This window comes from Monodon monoceros, unplaced genomic scaffold (genome assembly GCF_005190385.1).
Source record: "Monodon monoceros isolate NGI ecotype Baffin Bay Population unplaced genomic scaffold, NGI_Narwhal_1 Super_Scaffold_8, whole genome shotgun sequence".
NCBI classification, from domain to species: domain Eukaryota; kingdom Metazoa; phylum Chordata; class Mammalia; order Artiodactyla; family Monodontidae; genus Monodon; species Monodon monoceros.
The window spans coordinates 31,091,002-31,110,373 of NW_021703785.1; the positions used below are offsets into that span (position 1 = coordinate 31,091,002).

A 19,372-nucleotide genomic window follows, 5' to 3' on the forward strand; every position below is an offset into this window, starting at 1 on the left:
ATAAATAATTTGAAGAGATCAGAACCTCACCCAGAGAAGGTCTCTGTAAAATTACCATGTGAACAAGTACGTTGGTTTGTGAGAAAGGATATATAACTGGGTTTTTTTCCTCAGAATAAAGATATGGTCTCCAGAGATTTGTTGCTGGCACTATGTAGAGTAATTCTTAGGGATCAGCAAGAAAATGCTGCATAGGCTTCTGCCTGTGCCTCAGTGGTTGCTTTTCAAGCAGGACATTAGCAAAGAAGGGAACAAAGTAAAGGCTATTCTTTATCCATTTTTCCTCTTTTTGGGAAGATGTTTATTTCATTTGGATCTAAGGCAAGAAAACACGTATCTACTGAATGCCTACTGCAGTGGGTTGAATGGTGGCTCTCAAAAAGATTTGTCCGTTTCTGAATTTGTCAAACCTGTGAATGTTACCTTATTTGGAAAAAGAGTTTTTGCAGATGCACTCAAGTTAAGGACCTTGAGATGAGGTCATTCTGGATTACCTGGGTGAGCCCTAAATCCCATAAGTGTCCTTATAAGAGTCAGAAGAGAGGAAGGCAGTATAAAGACAGAGCCAGGTATTGGAGGGATGCTGCCGCAAGCCCAGAAACACCGTATAATGCCAGCAGCCACCAGAAGCTTGAAGAGGCAAGGAATAGATTCTCTTCTAGAGCCTTCTGCGTGGTGTGTCCCTGTCACCACCTTAATTTTGGACTTCTGGCCTCCAGGAGTGTGAGAGCGGAACTTCGGTGTTAGCCACCAAGTTTGTGGTAATTTGTTAGGGCAGCTTCAGGAAACTAATCCCCGCCCCGCCCCCCTGCCATGGGGAAGGCATTCTGCTAAATGCTAGGGGTGCAGAATTGAGCAAGACAGGGTCCTTGTCACCAAGAAGTCAACGTTGTTTGAAATGTAAACAAAAGCCTAGTAAAACATTACAGTAAATTGTGTAGTAGAAGTTTGTACAGAGTGTACTGAGAGCATTGAAGGGTACAGCTAACTTTGCTAATTTGGAGAGTTTGGAGATTGATTGAGGATGAAACTTTCCATCTGGGTTTGAATGAGGAGTAAGAGTGTGCCTGGAAGAAAGGGGATGAGGGAGAAATGTGTGGGAAGTATCATGTCCTGCTCCTTTAACCTCCATCTGGGAGACAAGCACCCCATCTGAAAGCTCAGTATTTTCAAGTATTGAGAGGAGAGCTGTTTCTGGAAGTGACATTGTCAACTTGAAGCCGCCGGGCTCGAGTAGTTTGTCTCTGTGATAAATGTAAAAGATATTTAAAAAAATCAGTCCCTTTGGCAGCTCAGAGAGTAGTATGAAGTCAGTGCCCTACGTGTCCTGAGGTCACAGTTATAAAGACTCTCTATGCTCTGTGATTGGGAGTCTGCAAACTTTTGCATCAAGAGCTAGAAAGTAAATATTCTGGACTTTGTTGGCCATGTAAGGTGTCTGGGGGTGTGTGTGTATATGTGTATATATATTTATTTTTCCAAACACACACACACACACACACACACACACACATATGTTTACAGCCATTTTGTGTGTGTGTATATATGTGTGTGTGTGTGTGTGTGTGTGTAGATATAAAATAACCCTTTAAAAATGTAAAAATTATTTTTGGGGAGCAGGCCTTACAGAAACAGGTCATGGGTTCTGTTTGGTCTGCTGACTCTTGTTCTATGATATAATAATATCTTAAATTAGGGGTCTTTTTTTCTTTCAAAAGGAGAGTCAAGTATTTCTGCTATAAAGAAGAGATATTAAATATGAACAGCTTAAAATCTGAGCCAAGGTATGACTGATTGAACTTTATAGCTTTCTAACCTCAAACAAAGATTGAACGAGTGTAGAAACAGCCAGATAAATGCTTAAGTTTTATTTAATACCTTTGCTTTTTTTTAAATAAGTGGAACTTAAAAAGTATATATTTCAAAGATCCGAAAAGAAGAGGAAGCTTGCCATCTTGATGATTTCTTTAATAATACCACTTTAAAAGACTACATTTCTGTTTAGTAACTGACAGCACTTTTAAAAGACCATTTCTTTTTCGTTGGCACAGATGTTTCTCTATGTGAGATGTATTGTACTTTTCAAGATGCTTCAACAAGGTTGTGTTCTTTAGGATGAATGATTAAATGGACATTTCAGATCATCTTGTGAAAGGACTTTATCATTAGATTGTCTTCTCTTTTTTCACTCACAGCTCCTGAAACGTCCCAAAGTGCTTTTATCTTTAGAAGCTATCAACAAATTATTATTTTGAATTCTTTCAAGGTAAGCTTGTATAGCTACCTCAGAGATTACTTATTTTTAGTTCCAACAAAACTGTTGCAAATTAGGTGTTATAAAAACATTATACTGAGCTTAAAATGAAAAGAATATTACGGATATTTCAAAAGCTTGTCTTTTCAAAAGCTCAGACTTTCTTTCAGACTATAGTACAGTTCCCATTTGTTCTTTCCCCCACTGAGTACATAGAGTTCAACTGAATCAATAAAAATTTCTAAAGCAAAAGGTAATTTTGGATACAAATTATAGAAATCAATTTCAAATACAGAATTAGAATACTTAGTAGTCAGTCTTGTGCTTCATGTGGTACTCATATCCTGTTTCTAGGGTACAAACCCCTCCCCTACCAACACCACGAAGTCCTAACCTCAGTCTCGTTTTTCTTTTAGCCATTATCTCTCACCCTTTCCTTCTTTCAGAGGAGAATACCAAGTCAGTTAAATTCAGACCAACTGTGATGTAGTTGGTGAAATCTGGCAAAAAGAATTAGCATCCTATTTCTTCCAGGGCCTGTTTAGTTATTTACACCCACTCATCTGTAAAACGGGGACAGCGTTCATTCTGCATTTGTTGAGAGGATTATAGAAGTTGTGTGCAAAGTTTCATCACAGCGCTTGGCACAGATATGGCCAATAGATAGTAGTACATATTATTCTTAGACAGTGTTCTACAATCTAGAGAAAGAGAGAGAGAACGCATTGAATAATTTGTAATGTTAGAGCTGTGATAAGAACTGCGGTAGGGGGAAGTAATGGCAATTCCTTCTAGAGATTCTAAGAAGCTCTGTAGAGCCATGGCCTGTGAGCCACACCTTGCTGGGTGGGTTGCTTTGAATGGGTGGAGGGAGAGGAAAGGGCTGTCTAGACACAGGAAGCAGCTTGAGCTCAGGGTGAGGCAGGAAGTGCTGGGTGTGTATGGGGCTGAGGTCCACTGTAGCTGATTTAGCCCACAGCAATGCTTTCTTTGGAAATATACAATGCTTTCAAAAGTTTAAGCCAACAGAGTAACCTGAGAGATTTCACTTAAATCTACATTTCCAATTTTTCTTGAAAAATTTGTTTACAACTGTTGGTTGAAGCTTATCACGATTTCTTAGCCTCACATTGCTTTAATTAATATATTTTAGCATTTTAATATAGTTCAAATCTTCTTCCATTATTTTCAGCATGTCTTGGTTATTATTGCTGCTTTATTCAATGTGTTCTGGTAGGCAACCTCTGTTGGCTTGGATTGATATTTTTATCATGTTAAGGAAGCATTCTTTTCTTTCTTCACTAAGAATTATCATTAAGAATAGACTTTGAATGTTATCAAGTATTTTGGGGCATGTTATATTATGATTTTTCTTTTTGACATGTTGATGCTTTGCATTATAGTATGTTTCTTTTTCTATAGTAAATTAGTAAGTGTCCCATGTTTTTCTGTACTCTAGAGCATCAGAATGATCTTTTCTTTTAAAAGTTACTGTAAAATATATTACCTGTTCTTTAAATGTTGAGAAACTTCATGTTTGTGTATATCTTTTTAAAATAATTTTTTGTTTCTTTTCCCCCTGCAACCCCACTGAATCGGATCTGTAGTTATTGATTCAGTCAGATTTCCTACTTTTTTTTTTTTTTTTTAGTATTTATTTATTTATTTGGCTGCACCTGGTCTTAGTTGTGGCATGTGGGATCTTTTAGTTGCAGCATTCAGGCTCTTAGTTGTAGCATGTGGGATCTAGTTCCCTGACCAGGGATCGAACCTGGGCCCCCTACGTTGGGAGCTCGGAGTCTTAACTACTGGACCGCCAGGGAAGTCCCCCTACTTCTTTTAGATCAATGTCGATTAGTAGCCTTGGTTACCTCCAAAATTTAGTAGCATAAATTTAAACATAATATATTTAAAAAGTTTTTACTTGGTAGTTAAAAGCAATTCTTAATTTCATGATTTTTATATCTTATATCTTTGAAATAAACTAGTTTATGATTTATTCTTTTTTAATTTTTTCTTCCTGTTTTATTGAGGTGTAACTGGCATACAGCACTGTATAAGTTTAAGGTGTACAGCATAATGATTGGATTTACATATATTATCGTGATCACTACAAGTTTAGTGAACATCGTTTCGTGTAGATACAAATATTTCCTTGTAATGAGAATTCTTAGGATTTATTCTCTTAACTTTCATATATAACATACAGCAGTGTTAATTAATCATGTTGTACATTGCATACCTAATGCATATTTATCCTGTAACTGGAAGTTTGTACCCTTTGATCACCTTCATCACCTTCATCCCCCCTCTTCTCCTCTTATCTCTTTTTCTGTGAATTTGTTTGTTTTGAAGTATAATTGACCTACAACACTATGTTAGTTTCTGGTGCACAACACAGTAATTTGATATTTATGTACATTACAAAATGATCACCATGATAAGTCTAGTTTCCGTCTGTCACCATACAAAGACATTACAGTACTATTGACTGTATTCCTCATGCTGTACATTTCATCTGTGTGACTCATTTATAACTGGAAGTTTGTACCTCTTAGGCGACCACCTGTCCTATTAATCTGTTTCTGTTTTATTATATTTGTTCATTTGTTTTTTAGATTCCACATGTAAGTAAAGTCATATGGTATTTCTCTTTCTCTGACTTATTTCACTTAGCATACTACCTTCTAGGTCTGTCCTTGTCACAAATGGCAGGGTCTCATTCTTTCTTATGGCTGAGTAATATTCCATTTTATATATATCTTCTTTATCCATCCGTCAATGAGCACTTAGGTTGCTTCCATATCTTGGCTATTGTAAATAATGCTGCTGTGAACATAGGGGTCCATGTATCTTTTTGAATCAGTGTTTTTGTTTTCTTTGGAAAAATATCCAGAAGTGGAATTGCTAGATCACATGAGAGTTCCATTTTGAACTTTTTGAGGAAACTCCATACTGTTTTCCATAGTGGCTGCACAATTTACATTCCCACCAACAGGGCACAAGGGTTCAATTTTCTCCACACCCTCCTAACACTTGTTTTTGTTGTCTTTTTGGTAATAACCTTTCTGACAGGTGTGGGGTGATAGCTCATTGTAGTTTGGATTTGCATTTTCCTGACGATTAGTGATGTTGAGCATCTTTTCATGTGTCTGTTGGCTGTCTGTATGTCTTCCTTGGAAAAATGTCTGTTCAGGTTCTCTGCCCATTTTCTAATTGGGATTTTTTTTTTTTTTTAATGTTGAGTTGTATGAGTTTCTTTGTATATTTTGGATATTAGCCCCTCATCAGATATATTGTTTGCAGATATCTTCTCCCATTCAGTAGGTGGCCTTTTAATTTTGTTGATAGTTTCCTTCACTGTGCAAAAGCTTTTTAGTTTGATAACTCATTTTACCATTAAAAAAATATTCAAGTTTAGCACATTTTTTTCTGTTTTCTGTTGCATTTTCTAATTGGTTATTTCCAAGTGTTTGGATTTTACATTTAGTTATTTTTTAGTTAGAAAATCTGATTTACAATTTCTGCATTTTGGTATTTATTTAAAATCCTTCGTCATGGTGTATATGGTTAATTTAGGTAAAATTTCTCTATATATTAAAAACAGTGTTTTTATTCAGTATAAAATTTGACATAAATATGCTAACTTTTGTCTTTTGCTCTTGAAGAGTTCTGCTTAGCTTCTTGAAGAAAGATAATATGTAAATGAACATTATTTAGAGTTGCTCAGAGTCGTAGAGCAATTGGAGTCAGTAGGAGTTTGGTGAAAAAGTTGATCCCAAGAGATCCTAAGGAAGCCAAAATGACCTAGACATGGACAAATTATTATTGCTATTGCAGAGAACATAAATATATATATATGTGTGTGTGTGTGTGTGTGTGTGTGTGTATTTTCAAGGAGATGAGGGACATACGTTAAAGAGCCTTTTTTTTTTTATCTTTATAGATTATTATGCATCTGTAACACATTCAGTTTCTTAGGTGAATAATGCCATGTGTGGGCATCTTCACTTTGGTTCTTTCTCCTTGCTCCTGCTCTGTAGGTGCACCATGCTTCAAGTACAGGGCAAGTCTTAATGTCTTAGCTTTACTTGATTTCTTGTTTCTGATATGTGGTTTATTTCTCTAATCTGCTTCTTATTCTTTAAATTGAGATATGTATACATATACCCAGAGACCTCAAATTGAGATATATATATACACACACACACATACATACATATACATAATATACATATACCTAGAGACTTTATACTTAAAGAAGTAGAACATAAAACGATCTAAAAAGTGATGAGTTAACATTCCTTTTTACTCTTATTTCTGTAGTGATATGATTATCTTGAAATTCAGCTTATTACTTTATTTTCGTGTAGTAACACTGTGATTTCAAATTTTGATTGGGAAGTTTGAAGAAAAATTTTACAGGGACTCTACCCAGGATATTTGCTCTTAGAAATTGAATCCTTAATACACATGTGTCCCATAGAGGCGGCTTTATTCCTTTTTCCTTTGAGCTGTTTTGAAGTGGAACTAACTCCCTTGCCAGGACTTTACTATCATAATACAGAGGAAGAATAGGAAAGACTTTCTTGAATTGTTTGACTTGGCTGTATTTTGTGGTTAGTGGGAGATAGATTTGAGTTGCTAAACACCTTGCTGTCTTTACAGAGAAAAATACCTAACAATACTTGGGTTGGAGCTGGCGTCTAAAATCATCTGTTTCACATAACACAATCATATATTTTCTAGGCAGTTACATTTTTGAATATAATTTAATTTATGGTCTTGATGACCCAATGAAAAAATGCACAATTTCTATCAGCAGTTTTGTTGTGTTGATTTTGGTTCTCCAGAAAATGTCACTATTTTTTGAATGTGAATGTTTAGAAAGATTTTGAGAATTTGATAATTAAAAAAAAATTTATGTATTGAAATGTATTGTTGAGTAGGAGAAATGGGAATTCAATTATAAAGTGCCCTAAATTAGTCTGTTTTATTATGTTAGAAGCCATTAATTTCCCCTTAATAGTGAAGTATAATCATGATTTCACCAATATTTAAAATAATAAATGAACTTTTCAGATAATTATGTGAAAATTCTATTTTAAGTATTTGAATTCAATTTTAATATCTAAGATGTCCAATTTAAAACAGAAATTGGTCCAGACAGCTGTTGAAATACCTGTATTGTCAAAACAGTCCTAAATATCAGTTTCGATAGATACTGGTTTACGCGTCTGCGAGCATTTCCTGTCTACAGGTAAAGCACAGATGAAGCGTTTAATAGCTAGGAAGCACCAAATGTGATTATGAAATATAATTGACTGTGAGTGCCTTGAGGACAGGGACAATGCTTTATAAATAGCCTTGAATTCCCAGTAGCTGGGGTACAAGCTACATAGAGTAGAGGCTCAACCGAGTGTGTAAAATTCAATTACATCATTTCTTTTTAAAGCTGACAAGAAATTGCTATCTTGTAACCACCTTAATTTTATTACAATAAGAGATGATGCTGAGAGCATCGGTGTCTGGGCTTGAGTCTCTCTTTTTTTTCCCCCCTCTACACACTTTCTCCTTACACGTAGTATGAAAGTCATTTTCCCTGCCTTTCTCTTTGCAAAAGCCTTCTTCCTCTTTTCCTTTGGAGATCAGTAGGCACAATGTGTATTAGTTTTTCTCCTTTTATTGTCAGTGCTTGAATATTGCATTATTTGAACAAGCACTTCATCCTTTCGTGGAAAAAGTCCCTCAGGGGTTTCCCTGGTGGCGCAGTGGTTGAGAGTCCGCCTGCCGATGCAGGGGACGCGGGTTCGTGCCCCGGTCCGGGAAGATCCCACATGCCGCGGAGCGGCTGGGCCCGTGAGCATGGCCGCTGAGCCTGTGCGTCCGGACGGGAGAGGCCACAACAGTGAGAGGCCCGTGTACCGCAAAAAAAAAAAAAAAAAAAAAAAAAAAAAGTCCTTCAGAAGCTCTGTTTCTGTTAACATATTTAGGTTGGAAGCCAAGTAATGCTGTCTTCACTTGTACACTGATGAGAGAAGCCAAGAATTCAGCCCCTGCATTCCATCCTGTATGAATTTACTCTTTTACCAAAGATCCTTTTCCTTTCTTTTCTAACTTCTGTTCCCCTTTCTTGCCTTCTCAGTAATTTTTTTTTTTTTTTTTTTGCTTTGTGGATAAACCTTCAATAATGTCAAATTATTCTCTGTGTATCGTATGATGCTTCTAATTAAAGTATTTCAAATATAATAATGACGTGATTTTATTCTTAGCTTTGCTTCCCCTTTTCCCTTCATCGATCAGATTGATATTTTCAAAAATTTTAAACAAAGAGCCTGTGATAAAGTTAGAGATAATTAGGAACAAAACTCAATTCTGTTGGGGATACAAAACTCAGGTAATTGTATTTCTAGAAAATACTTGTCTCTTGAGAATTCTGAAATGGCTAAATCAGTCACTATTTCCTTTGACAGTTATCTCCTGATCTTTCTTATAGACCATCAAACTGCATAGTTTTGTCTTCAACTTTCTTAAGAGATTTATAAATACAGTCATCCAGTAAACCTTATATTTATTTAGTGAAAGGACAGATCTCTCTTATCAGCACTGAAATAATCATTGACTTATGTTGTACTTGGCCCTGATGATGTGCTAAATTTCATGGTGACCCAACCTGCTGTGAACTGTGCAGCTTATGGTCTTAAAAAAAAGACAATAAATAATTTCAGAAATTAATTAAATTAATGAAGGTGGCTGAAGAGCTGTAGAGGGGAAGTATACAGAGCTACTGTGGAACCTATATGGAGTGTCAAGGGGGACCTAACCTACTTTAGTGTGTTTACTCATCAAGTTTAAAATATGAGAGCCTGTCTACTCCATATTTTATCTCCCAGTCACCGTGGTTTCTTATGGCTCTTCTATTTCACATTGCTGGTCTATTGCTTCCTAAACTAAATCTAATGAATTTAGAAGTTAATAGATTTAATTAATAGCACTAATGGACTTATATACTAAACTAGGAAAATGTTTTCTTGATAGAACATGTTGACTCCTGAAATTGTATACTAGCTTTACTATATTATGTTTTCACTCTGTGAGACTGGGAAAATGGTGGTGTCATGAACAGAAATAAGGAGAAGCTGAGAGGAAGGTAGGGGGCTGGAGATAAACACAGTAAAAACCGTATCTGACTTAACCAGCAAAGTGGGGTTCTTGTCATTCAAAACATCGGGTACATGGATTCACTGAAACCATATGATATTGACCAAGCATTTAATCTTTAATGATTCGGAGGTCACGCAAGTCAGGAAATTTTGGTATCTTACTCATCTTTATGAATTTCAGTTTATGTGAATGTGCAGAAATGTCAGTTTGTAAAGTTACAGTTGAATGAATGTGGTATAACACAGTGCATGAGTTTAATCATTCTCTGAATATCTCTACCTGTCCACAGAGGAATAATGTACAAATCATTGAAGTAATATATTAAAAATATGTTCAACTGTGATGACTCACAAGCCCAAAAAACACCTTATCTGGGAAATTTCCTTACCTGTATATGCCTCTTTATTTTTTGTATGATGTGTGTGTGTGTGTGTGTGTGTGTGTGTGTGTGTATTTTAATAACAGGATAACATCAATTTTATGACCCAGTTTTAGAAAGGTAATTATTCCACTGGGAAAATTGTTCTCACTTTTCTTGTATTAAATTAACTTTTTAGGATCTATTATAGCGTCATATTTTAACTAATAACTTCACCAACCTTTAACAGAACTTCTATCGTCATCTCTAAATCACAGTGTAAACTGTGATGCTATGATAAAGTATGTCTTACGTTGTGTTGATGAGTTATTTGTGTAATCATTGTACTTTATAGTATCATACTAGATTAAGCCTTTTGAAATTAGGCAGAATTGAATTATGGCTCATCAATACATATTCATAGTGATTTTGAAGTTGTCTTTTTCCTTTTGGATCATTTCAGTAACAATGAAACATTTCCTTAATTGTGATTATTTTTTTCCCTCAAAAAGATCTATAAAGTCAGATACAAATAGCACTTATAACTTAGCCAAATAATACCTCTAATTCAAGGTTGGACTTTGTTCTTCAGAATTCTCTGAGGGGTGTACTTGGGCCACTTTGGAGATTGTTTCTTGTTAGTGACTGTTAGTTTTGATCAGCTGGTCATGTGAGTGTATGTCGGATTTCCCTTCCAAAGTCACCATTACCCCCTGTGTAATTGATGAGCGCTGTCAAGGGAGGTAATCTGAGATTACGCCAGGGTCCTTTCCCTCATCAAAGCACCATCCACCAGGCTTATTCTCCATTGACGGCTCTGCCTGAGTCAGCCAACACGGTGAGAGTTGCCAAATGGTGATTTTCGTTTTCTGTCATTCCTTCTACTGGTAATCTCCTTTATGGAAGAGCTTTCCCTTCTTCCTCATCTTTTAATTTTTTTTTAACGTGTCACAGATTTCTAGTTTATTCAGGGCATTACGATTCACTATTACCCTTATTTATTTTGATGCTCATATTGTCCCAGATTTGGCAAATGGGGACCCCTCATGTGTCTCATCAATCTTGGAGCACTTCCTTATTTTGTGACAGAATAAGTTGTTCCAGGCTCATCTTGCCCTTTCCCTGCCCCATCCTTGCAATACGCTGTATCTCTTAAGGTAACCGTGGTTCCTTTTCTGTATGGTGTTCAGGAACTAAGATCTGGGCCCTCCCAACAGACGCTAGGAAACACGTCCATGTATGCACGTATGCAAGCATTTTTACACACCCATAAACACTTCATCTATAGCTATGCGTACATCTATGTGTGTGTGTGTATGTACACACATATTAAATATATATATATTTAATACATATTATATATATATTTATATATACATATATATACATATTAAATATATATATATATTTTAAACTAAGTTCGTAATTATACTTCCAGTTCTAAACCAACACGTCTTTCTAGCCGTTGCCCTTTCTATGTTTGTAAATACTTGCTCCAGCAGTGAGAAGCCTGGCCCTGCTTAGCCTCAGCATACGTCCTTATTTGCTCAATCATTTTACCTATTTTCTCTATCGACTCTCTGTCACATCGTGTGCTGTCTCCTTACTGTCCACCTCCACTGCCCTGTGTCCTTAGTCACCAGTGGATAGCTGCCAACATGCATCAGCTCAGCTGCTCCCCTCTGCCCTGGGCTTTCCGGGTGCTCAGGGCCAGCGGGCATGCTCACCTGCATGTACCATCCTCTCTCCCCACCCCTGCAGCTCTCCATGTCCTTGGGTGCTTCTGGGCAAACAACACAGTAATATCTTATGGTCAGCTTTGTACCATTTCAGCACCTTTAGCACTGTTGTTAGAATGTGTTTTCAAAGAAATTTCCAGTATAAATCAACACTTTTTTTTTTTTTTTTCAATGAAGGCTTACCCTGTGTGAGGCACCACGCTGGGTGTATTACAAGAATGAAGATAGACACAGTCTCCACCCATTATGGGACCATGACTAGCGGGTGAAACAACTGAATTAAATGTGATGAATTTTACAAAAAGGGAAGAACGAATGTTGTGGAGGTACATTGAACGTGCTTCCCTAGTACCCCGTATTAGTGTCTTCTTTCTCCTCCAAGATTTACTGGATGGATTATTTGTTATTTGTGGTGTGAATATGGTATGTGGCCAGGCTAGAGGAAAGGCTTGGAGAGCTGCAGACTCTGGGTATGAGACCAGCACCTTGGTTTGATGGTCTTTCATAGTCTTCCTCTCTTGGTCAGAGGAAAGGCTATTTTTATGACTCATTCTCTGCTTGGTGGGAGGGCTCTAGCTGATGTTTCTGAGCCAGGTAAGATTTGTATCGTAAAAGGTTTGTATGCTTATGGGGCTTGACCCAGTGCAAAGAGATTTCTCTAAAGCCATTTATAGAATAATAATTAGGATAGAAAAAGTCATAAAGATACCCTTTCCTAACCTTAGAAAGTAAACACCTGTTAATGAAACTTCACTCATTTGTGTTGTAGAACAAGACCTGTAGCATATAACATGTTGTCTCTTTAAGGGTTTGAAAATATTCAGTGTCCCATGTGAACTTGTTTACTTGTTCGCTTAAATGTAAACCTTTTTACATTTTGAACACAATTGCCTCATCATTGTTCAGTGTTACATAAACAAGCTAGCAAAATATTTTCTAAAAATTGTTAAGCCTATGATGAAGACTCCTTGCTTAAAAATTTGAAAACAAAGGTTACCAAGGTGTGATTTATATAATGGCTCTTTCGTGTGGTATTGACTAAATATCTGGGAAGTATGCATTCCTGCCTTGTGGCAAAATCCATGTATGAGGTTTGATACGGCCATTCATTATTCAGTATACAGCTCTCCAGGGCATGAGGCCTAAAGAGTAATGGAAGCTTAAAGGAGCTTTAAATCATCTGTCTTCTGTAGATAAAGGTAAAGTGACTTGTACTAGGTTATAGAGCTTGAATGCAGTAAAGCCAGGGGCCCAGACAGAAATTTAGCTCTCATGGCTCTAAGTCAAAATCTATGCCTGAGATTTTAGTGCTTCTGGATTTTTATAAATAACTATATAAATAATATATTATAAAAATGAGTTACATAAATAATTGTATATTATATAATTATTATTTAGGATTAATTATAATAATTATTATTTGATTAGCCTAACAGTTTGTAACACCAAGCTTTTGCCAGAAGGTTAGCAATACCGATGGTTAGTAATTACCTGGACCATTTTTAGCACTTAATTAAAATGGGAGCAATGTTCGCTTGTCAGTGTTTAATTTCAAGAATCTGATCAGTGAGTTCAGCTTTATCTGTGACTGAGAAGCTGAAAATCTGAATTGTCTTTGGTATTATGGCTGAAATGGTTACATTCCTGGGATCAGGATTTCTGGGCTATTAGGAGGTGAATGGTACAGACGGAAATGTAGAGCTGTGGTGTCTGTCATTTGGTAGTAGATGCTGAATGTGGCCTATGAAAGTTAGTTTAGCTAGTTGTTTCCATTTCTTAGTTTCTTTTTTGGATTTTTAGGTATTTTAAAAGGGAGAGAAGAGAACATTGAATTTTGAATATCTGTGCGGTGGGCCAGTAGATGCGCCTATAAGCCAAAAGGAGTATTTCAAACAAGTATTTGGAGGAGCATTTTGTAGAGTTGGGGCTTGGAGTATGGAAAAATACTAAGTTACTGCTTTAGAGAAAAGTTGCTTTGCAATTGCAGACATTTAAATCATCCAAGCACATGAATATATGTATAACATTTTAAAGTATGCTGTGTGGTTAAATGTTTGGGAAAATACTTAAAAATGTGTTAAAAATGTTGGGATATAGTGTCTGAATCTTGTTAAGCAGCAAATCTCAGCAGCATATGTAGTGTTTGGATCTTTGGGCCAGGGTTGTGATGCCTTACACATTACTGTGATTTAATAATGGCTTTTAGAAATTTGAAACTGTTTAAACAAGCTCTACAGTCGTGTTTAAAACTCATTTATGTTGTGATTTGTGCCTTAGTTTTCCTCCTGTATTTGGTTGTTGATTAAAGAAAAAAGTCCAGGTACTGTGGACCCAGCAAAGATGTACAGTAAATACTAACCATATTCTCAGGGCTAAAAAGTTCATTTGCCGATGTTTGTAGAAGTGATACTCCATTGTACTTTCTGTAAACGCCATGTCTCCCTGTAAACCCTTTAAGAGGAGAAAAAAAAAAAACCACCCCCCGCCCCGAAAAAAAAAAAAATCACACCCTTATTTAACAATAGCATAAAGACTTTGAGAAACTACCAGTTTTGCCATCTTTGAATATAGCACTTGGAGACTCTTCAGAGACAAAATTGTTTCTGAACTTGGTATTTTGTATTCATTTTAAACCTAATTTATATTACCACAATATGAGCTAGGTATTTTTCCTTTTTTAAGAGTTAGAAACCATAGTTCAGAGTAGTGAATTAACTTACCCAGGTAAAGAGATTTGGAATTTGAACTCAGAAATGTCTGACCCAGTGTTTCTAATAAATCCAGGTTTTACACATTTTTTGTCTCGCCTGTCACATAGTGAGTTAAGCTAAATGCCACAAACTGTGTTGGGCACTTACTGAACTAGATCATAAACCGCTTTCCAGCTTTTTGGAGCTCTCTGGGCAGACTTTTCTTCTGTTTGTTCTCCCATCCACCCCAGGAGAAGAAGCAGGCTGGGAGAATGATATTCTAGCTCCCTTCTCATTTCATTGTGATTTCTTTGATACTGGAAGGTCATTTTTTTCTTCTAATAGGCAGTAACCACATATGTGAGCTGAGGATAAAAGGGAAATGACACTGGTAGAGTTTCCTTGCCTTAGGTTAACCTGCTGAGTTTCCTAGGAAACAGACATGATTTACAAATATTGATTTGAAAAAGCTTGGAGGAAATCCTAGGCCATTGTTTCTGCCTTTAAAATAGTTTTTCTGAAGAGAGCAAGTTAAATAATTGAATCTTTAATGATCACATTTTATGGAGAATGCATCTTGCATAATAGGTGCTTCTGTGAAATTTGCGTTGAGGCTTGTGATTGTAATCTTTACTGCCTGTGTGATTTCTTTGTTGGAGAAATGGGGGACCTTTTTTTTTTTTTCCTGTAGCTGAGTACAGTCTAGTCAGTCACCCTTTGATTTTCTGAGCGCTGTGCTGAGTGCCAGTGTGAAAGGGGCAGTGGGTACAAAGGAAGGTAAACATTATTTAAGATGCAGCTTAGCGTTTAATTAGAATGATGAACGCTTGTAGTCTGTCTTATGGCAGGCACACTTTTGGAGTTGTTTGAACTTGGTACCTTCCTGTACCACCAATTCAGATGAAAACCTTTCGAGTTTTATAATTAAAAGGGGAAGAAGAAAACCTCCAGAAACAGCCTCTGAGCACTTGTCAGCAAATTGACGTAACTGAAAGGAACTGCTCAGGATGTGCGTGTAAAAGTTGAGCCTCTTCAGACCAAAAGAGCGAGCTCGTGACATGGTGGAAGATGGTAGGAATCTGGGTGGGGAAGCCACTACCTTCATTAGAGGATTTCATGAAGGTGTGAGAGATACCGGGTGTGTGTGGGTGTGGGTGTGTGTGTCGGGGGGGAACTGTGTGTCCTTGATGGTATCACGATACCATGCTGAAGACAACCCAACACACCCAGTGCCATTCTGGAATCAGATATGAGGATTGGCAGAGGTCATCACTGTAACTCATGTTCAAAATGGTAACCCCCAAGTCACTATGAATAGTTTTAAGTTTTCAGTACATTCTTTGTAAGGAATTGGAAATATGTAACGCAGCTTATAAACATGTCTTTTAAAAACTACAATAAAAAATAGAGGCACTGAAAATGTTCACTGTAACAAAAATTCAGTCATCTCGGAGGACTTATTCCTTGAGGAGTCTAGATAATTGAAGTTTCACGGAATGCAGTCATAACCCCCTGACACTTCTAATCTGAAATCCCACGTGGGGTTTTCAATCACATCTCAAGAAAAATATGGATTTGAAAAAAGGGAAATGAACTGATTTTTGTTCTACCTGGGGATTTGAAAAATGTGAACTTTTCAGGCTGGAGGGTATATGATCAGAGCCTATAAAATGTCGACTTAATTGATCAAATCTCAGAAATCTGTAATAGAACTGAGTTTTCCTCTGAAATCTGAAAGATATTTAAGTATAAAACAAGTGAAAGGAAATAATACTGTACACAGTGAGTAGCATAATCGTAGAATATATTATTTACGTGGGGTATTTAACGCTGAAAGCAGTTAGCTTCAGAAATGCTTAAAAAATGTAGCCAAATCAGTAGAACAATAGATCTGAAAGCCTTTCTGGTTGTGGGAAAAAAACATTTTTACTGAGTCCCTCCTATGTGCCAGCCCTGTGCTTCCTTCTGGGGACTCCTGGCCCAGTCCTTTCCCCTCAGAAGTGCACATCTGATGAAGGAGATGACCCACGTGATCTATAAGGGAAAGTGCAGAGCGCTGGGGAAGCCAGTTGTGCTCGGATCATTTCTTCCCCGCCACAAAGGCACGTGCATTGGCTTTTTAAAGCCAGGAGCTGTAGTTTTCTAAATCCGTATATTTTAGAGTTATTAATAATAAAACCAGTGTCCTTTACTTTCCCAGCCCTCAAGGGATTAAATTATAAATAATTTGAATAAACAGGATTTTAAACTTTTTCTGCTGTGTGTGTATGTATGTATTTGTGTGTGTATGACAAATATTTATTAGTATACACGTGTAAGAGATGGGTCTAAAATATATAAAATTATATACATCAGAATCTATAAAACATACCGATTTAAATTTTTGAATACATGTTTGTGTAACAAATATGGACTATCCCCTAGCTTTTTAAAGAAATTGTTCTTTACTAGTACACCTAGTATACTTTGAAATATTTGGGAAAACTAGTTCTTCCCTAAGCGTTGAAACAGAGTGGTTTAAATGCTGAATTGCTATTTGAACCAAAGTAATGCTCCTTTATGTTAGTTTGTATTTTTCTTTGTTTTACTTGTCTAGAGAAATGGGTCTGAGGCGAATAGTCCCTCTCACTGTATATAATTTTACAGTCGTTTCTTGACACTCTGTGTGTGTGTGTGTGTGTGTGTGTGTGTGTGTATTTATATATATATACATATATATGGCATATGATGATATATTTTCGAAAACCTTAGAATTATAACTTCAGAGCTGGGATTCTTTGAAAAGAATTCTTTGAAAATTAATGTAGTCTAATTCTTTAAAGTTATTTGTAAGTAAATGATAATGATTATATTATGGTGATTTATAGTTTACAGAGTTCTTTTTCATTAAATGGAGCTCCAGCTTTGCCTAAATCTATGACCTCTGTATTTTAATTTCTTTATTCTTTGTGTCATGTTATTTTGGACATTAGTGTCAGCAAAGATGACTAAAAAAAGAACAATGGAATTTCCATGGGAAGTGGGAGACTTTTTCGATTTGTGTAAGTGTCCATGTAAAATATATTGATTAATAAAATGGGAAGTAGTTGTAAGACACTGGGTCTGATTTCTTCATACAGGTGGTGGAAAGAAGAGGAAAGACCTGTTTTTGATAACAGAAGGGCAGGAGCATGGGAAGTGAAGAAAATAATTGAATGTTTTCTTAAAGAAAAAGTAGGAGACGAGTGACCTTTCTTTCCCAAGTTTTGGGTTAACTGCCCCCAGTCTGTCCTCAAAGATGATTTAGCCACCTATAAAGATGTCCATGGTGACTTTTTTGTACCTCAGCAGAGCAAATGAAACAGCCATTACCATTCCTACCACTATCTAGTTTAATCTTTCACAGATGCTTAACTTGGGGTGGTGGTGGATTATGAAGCACTACTTTGCAGTCAGTGAGGGAACTTTTCGAGGAAGGCAGCAACATGGTGAAAATAATGCGAAAAGCTTAATCTGAGCAGCATGCGGATTGGGTTTAATGAGGAGAAACTAGAATCAAGGAGACTAGGTAGAAAGTGAAAATTGTGGTCTAGAGTGAAATAAGGGAGTTTTGGAATGCAAGAAATAGGTAGAATTAAGAGCATTTCATGAAGGGTGTTTTGACTCCTGAGAATACAAACGAAGAGAAAGAGAGGGAGAGAGGAAAGAGGATTCTGAAGTTTCAGCGTTGGGTGATTGGGAGATGCCATTCACATGGGGAGATTGTGGGAGAGCTGATCTGGAGTTAGATTCTGAGCTCAGTAATGGACAGATTATGTATGAGCTGATGGTAGGCATTTGAGTGGACCTGTGCTCACGTGGTTAGAATTCAGGTACTGGAGCTCAGGTAAGATCTTTGAGCTGGAAAAAGTTTGGAGAGTAGAGTTCTGAGCGAAGCTTTGAGACATGATTCAATACACTAGGGGGAAACATAGTTTGCCTTTCTTCAAAATTAGCTGTTTCAGCACTTGCCTCCAAGATTATATTTCTGCTCCAATTATCCACTAGCATTTCTTAACTCTGTGATTTAGTCAATTAAGATGTGTTTGATTAGGAGTAAAGAAAATGAACTCAAACTGGCTTTGATAATAAAGGAGTCTTTGGTCTGATCATAGAAAGTCCAGAGGCAGGTAGGTCTTCAGGATTAGTTTGGTTTAATGTCTCAATAGTATCATCAAGGATGTATCCAGTTTCTTTCTGTCTTTCTGTGTCAGCTTTAACGTCATTCTGGCTCTTCCTCAAGTGTGCAGGAGTGAGAAGGAAGGTATCTGGTTTTTCACTTGTAGGATGAGAAGAAGTTGGCTCCTGGCAGCTCTCTCAGGTGAGGAAGCTTCTTTCTCAGATGCCACTTGTGATGAAGATGCTGTAATTCGCCGTGACTGTGGGATGTTGTTTTTCATTCATTCAGATAGTCTTTAATTTCTTTCAATAGTATTTTCTAGTTTTCAGAGTGTAGGTTTTGTACTTCTTTTGTTAAATTTATTCTTAAGTATTTTATTATTTTTTATGCAATCGTAAATAGAATTGTTTTCTTTTTTAATTGAGGTGTAATTGACATAACACTGTATTAGTTTTAGATTTACAGCACAGTGATTTTGATATTCGTATGTATTGTAAAATGATCACCACAGTAAGTCTAAACATCCATCACCACACATAGTTACAAAATTTTTTTTCCCTTGTGATGAGAACTTTGAAGGTTTACTCTCTTAGCGACTTTCAAACGTGCAGTACAGTGTTATTAACTACCAGTAGACACGTTTTTTTAAATTCATTTTAGGATTGTTCATGCAAGTATATAGAAACACAGTAGATTTTTGTATAATGATTTTTGTATCCTGCAACCTTGTTGAGCTCATTTATTCTAATTTTTAAAATGAATTCTTTAGGAATTTTTATATACAGGGTCATATCATCTGTGAATAGAGTTAGTTTTACTGCTTTCTTTCCAATCTGAATGGCTTTCATTTCTTTTTCTCACCTAATTACTCTGGCTAGAACTTGCAGTACAGTGTTTAAAAGAAGTAGCAAGAGCAGACTTTCTTGTCTTCTTCCTGATTCGGGGGAAAGCGTCTAGTCTTTTGCCGTTAAGTATGATGTAATGTGTGTGTGTGTGTGTGTGTGTGTGTGTGTGTGTGTGTGTGTGTGT

The 19,372-nt window shown here is 36.6% G+C and overlaps 1 protein-coding gene across 6 annotated transcripts in view; it reads left to right on the plus strand.

Moving 5' to 3' along the window:
- The window catches only part of KLF12 (Kruppel like factor 12), a 445,831-nt gene that overhangs the window by 20,683 nt on the left and 405,776 nt on the right, over positions 1-19,372 (plus strand). The window contains exon 1 of one of the 6 annotated variants that reach the window (XM_029210578.1): positions 14,967-15,276. The exons of the other annotated variants lie outside the window; for them this stretch is intronic. The gene's annotated coding sequence lies outside the window, so the exon portion shown is untranslated. Of the gene's footprint in view, positions 1-14,966; positions 15,277-19,372 lie in introns of those variants that run through there. 6 annotated transcript variants of the gene reach the window in all.